Source organism: Lolium rigidum, chromosome 5 (genome assembly GCF_022539505.1).
Source record: "Lolium rigidum isolate FL_2022 chromosome 5, APGP_CSIRO_Lrig_0.1, whole genome shotgun sequence".
Taxonomy (NCBI): Eukaryota; Viridiplantae; Streptophyta; class Magnoliopsida; order Poales; family Poaceae; genus Lolium; species Lolium rigidum.
The window spans coordinates 213,602,748-213,607,425 of NC_061512.1; positions in this window are offsets into that span (position 1 = coordinate 213,602,748).

The window sequence follows — 4,678 nt, forward strand, 5'->3', positions numbered from 1 at the left end:
AATTGGTATCGTATGTGAATGGTTCATTCGATCACTAAGTCATCGTTGAATATGTGGGAGCCATTATGGATCTCCAGATCCCGCTATTGGTTATTGGTCAGAGAGAGTTCTCAACCATGTCTACATAGTTCGCCAACCGTAGGGTGACACACTTAAGGTTTGATGTTGTAATAGTAGAACTTGAATATGGAATGGAGTTCGAAGTTTTGTTCGAAGTCTCGGGTGGGATCCCGGACATCACGAGGAGTTCCGGAATGGTCCGGAGAATAAGATTCATATATAGGAAGTCATTTTATAAGTTCGAAAATGATCCGGTGCATTTATGGAAGGTTCTAGAAGGTTCTAGAAAAGTCCGGAAGAAATCACTTTGGAAGGCGGAGTCCCGAAGGGACTCCACCACCCATGGCCGGCCAACCCTAGAGGGGTGGAGTCCCAGGTGGACTCCACCAAGGTGGCCGGCCACCCCACCCCCCTCATGGAAAGGTGGGAGTCCCACTTGAGGTGGGAATCCCACCTTGGGTCGGTTTCCCTACACATGGAAGGTTTTGGGTTGGGGTCTTATTCGAAGACTTGTACACCAACTCTTGGGTGTTCCACCTATATAATGAGGGCCAAGGGGAGGGGGCCGGGCACCTCAAGCCATAGCTTGTCCGCACCCCCTAAGTGTCCGGCCACCCCCTCTCCCAAACCCTAGCCGCCCCACCTCCTCCACCTCTCCCGCAATGCTTAGCGAAGCTCCGCCGGAGTTCTCCATCGCCACCGCCACCACACCGTCGTGCTGCCGGATTCAAGGAGGAGCTACTACTTCTGCTGCCCGCTGGAACAGGGAGAAGGACGTCGTCTTCATCAACACCGAACGTGTGATCGAGTACGGAGGTGCTGCCCGATCGTGGCACTGTGATCAAGATCTTCTACGTGCTTTTGCAAGCGGCAAGTGATCGTCTACCGCAGCAACAAGAGCCTCATCTTGTAGGCTTTGGAAATCTTCAAGGGTGAGTCTTGATCATCTCCTCGTTGCTCCCGTCTTCTAGATTGCATGTTGGCTTGGATTGCATTCTCGCGGTAGGAAATTTTTTGTTTTCTATGCAATGAATTCCTACAGTGGTATCAGAGCCGTGTCTATGCATAGATGGTTGCACGAGTAGAACACAATGGTTTTGTGGGCATTGATGCTTATGTTGTCTTTAGTTTGAGTACTTTGCATCTTTGTGGCATAGTGGGATGAAGCGGCTCGGGCTAACTTTACATGACCGCGTTCATGAGATTTGCTCCACGCTCGACATGCAACTTGTATTGCATAAGTGGCTTTGCGGGTGTCTCGTCTCTCCTACTATAGTGAAGATTCAATTTACTCTTCTATTGACAACACTAGTATCACCGTTGTGGTTCATGTTCGTAGGTAGATTAGATCTCACTCGAAAACCCTAAACCACGTAAAATATGCAAACCAAATTGGAGAACGTCTAACTTGTTTTTGCAGGGTTTGGTGATGTGATATGGCCATAATGTGATGATGACTATGTATGAAATGATCATTATTGTATTGTGGCAACCGGCAGGAGCCTTATGGTTGTCTTTAAATTTCATGTTGAGTAGTATTTCAAAGAAGTTGTAATAGTTGCTACATGGGAGAACAGTCATGAAGACGGCGCCATTGACCTTGACGCTACGCCGATGATGATGGAGATCATGCCCGTTGATGATGAAGATCATGTCCGTGCTTTGGAGATGAAGATCAAAGGCGCAAAGACAAAAGGGCCATATCATATCACATATGAACTGCATGTGATGTTAATCCTTTTATGCATCTTATTTTTCTTAGATCGCGAAGGTAGCATTATAAGATGATCCCTCTCACTAAAATATCAAGATAATAAAGTGTTCATCCTTAGTAGCACAGTTGCCAAGACTTGTCGTTTCGAAGCATCTCGTGATGATCGGGTGTGATAGACTCAACAAGTGCATACAACGGGTGCAAGCCGCTTTGCACATGTGGATACTAAGGTGGCCTTGACGAGCCTAGCATGTACAGACATGGTCTCGGAACATGTGATACCGAAAGGTAGAGCATGAATCATATGATTGATATGATGAACACTTTGAGTGTTCGCCATTGAAGTTACATCTTGTCTCGTGATGATCGGACTTGGTGTGGTGGATTTGGTTCGTGTGATCACTAAGACAATTCGAGGGATATTGTTTTGAGTGGGAGTTCACCTAGTTTTTAATTTTGTTAAATTAAAATTTGAACTCAATTTGTCATAAACTTAGTCTAAACTATTGCAAATATATGTTGTAGATATGGCGTCCCCAATCAATTTTAACCAGTTCCTAGAGAAAGAAAAGCTTAAGAGCAACGGTAGCAACTTCACCGATCGGTTCCGTCATGTGAGGATCTTCCTCAATGGCGGAAACCTGCAATATGTGCTTGATGCACCGCTAGGTGACCCTCCTGCTGAAACTGAACCCGATGAAGTAAAGAATGTTTACGCGACTCGAAAAACTCGGCACTCTCAAGTTCGGTGTGCCATCCTATGCGATCACGGAAGCCGATCTTCAAAAACGTTTTGAGCACCACGATCCTCATGAGTTGGTCAAAGAGTTGAAAACTATCTTTGAAACTCATTCGGCCGTGGAATGCTATGAAGCAAACTTCTTCAGTTGCATGATGGAAGAAGGCATCTCCGTTAGTGAGCACATGCTCGCCATGACCGGGCATGCGAAGAAACTCAGTGACTTGGGAATAGTGATTCCTAACAGACTGGGGATTAATCGTGTCCTTCAATCACTGCCACCTAGTTACAAGAACTTTGTGATGAATTACAATATGCATAACATGAACAAAGAGTTACCTGAACTCTTCGCCATGCTAAAATCTGCTGAGATTGAGATTAAGAAAGAGCACCAAGTGTTGATGGTCAACAAGACCACCGGTTTCAAGAAACAGGGAAAGTCTAAAGGCAAAAACAAGAAGGGTGGCAAGAAAGCTGCCACGCCTCCTGTGAAACCTAAGGCTGGCTCTAAGCCTGATGCTGAGTGCTATTACTGCAAGGAGAAGGGACACTGGAAGCGTAATTGCTCCAAGTATTTGGCAGATCTGAAGAACGGCCTTGTCAAGAAGAAGAAAGAAGGTATATCTGATATACATGTTATAGATGTTTATCTTACTGGTTCTCGTTCTAGTACCTGGGTATTTGATACTGGTTCGGTTGCTCATATTTGTAACTCGAAACAGGAACTAAAGAATAAATGAAGACTATTGAAGGATGAAGTGACGATGCGCGTTGGAAATGGATCCAAAGTCGATGTGATCGCTGTCGGCACACTTCCTCTACATCTACCTTCGGGATTAGTTTTAAACCTCAATAATTGTTATTTTGTACCCGCGTTGAGCATGAACATTATATCTGGATCTTGTTTAATGCAAGACGGTTATTCATTCAAGTCTGAGAATAATAGTTGTTCTATTTTTATGAATAATATCTTTTATGGTCGAGCACCTGAAAAGAATGGTTTATTTCTGTTAGATCTCGATAGTAGTGATACACATATTCATAACATTGATGCTAAGCGAATTAAATTGAATGATAATTCTACTTATATGTGGCACTCGTCGTCTTGGTCATATTGGAGTGAAACGCATGAAGAAACTCCATACCGATGGATTACTTGAATCACTTGACTTTGAGTCACTTGATAGATGCGAAGCATGTCTAATGGGAAAAATGACTAAGACTCCATTCTCTGGTATTATAGAGCGAGCTACAGACTTATTGGAAATCATACGTACCGATGTGTGCGGACCAATGAGTGTAGCCTCGCGCGGTGGTTATCGTTATGTTCTAACCTTCACAGATGATTTGAGTAGATATGGGTATATCTATTTAATGAAACATAAATCCGAAACTTTCGAGAAGTTTAAGGAATTCCAAAGTGAAGTAGAAAATCAACGTAACAAGAAGATTAAATTTCTACAATCTGATCGCGGAGGTGAATATCTGAGTTATGAGTTTGGCATGCATTTAAAGAAATGCGGAATACTTTCACAATTGATACCGCCGGGAACACCACAACGAAACGGTGTGTCCGAACGTCGTAATCGAACTCTCTTAGATATGGTTCATTCTATGATGTCTCTTACTGATTTGCCGTTATCATTTTGGAGTTATGCATTAGAGACAGCCGCATTCACTTTAAATAGAGCACCATCAAAATCCATTGAAACGACACCGTATGAATTATGGTTTAATAAGAAACCTAAGCTGTCGTTCCTTAAAGTTTGGGGTTGCGAAGCCAATGTAAAAAAGTTACAACCGGACAAGCTAGAACCCAAAGCGGAGAAATGCATCTTCATAGGATACCCTAAGGAAACTATAGGGTACACTTTGTATCACAGATCCGAAGGCAAGATCTTTGTTGCTAAGAACGGAACCTTTCTTGAGAAATAATTTCTCACTAAAGAAGTGACTGGAATAAAAGTAGAACTCGATGAGATTGAAGAATCTTTGCTCGTTGATTAGAGTAGCACAATACCGGAAGATGTTCCTGTGCCGCCTACACCGGCAACAGAGGAAGCTAATGATAATGATCATGAAACTTCAACCGAGATAGCTACTGAACCTCGCAGATCGACAAGGGAACGTGCCACTCCATATTGGTATGATCCTTGTCTAAATGT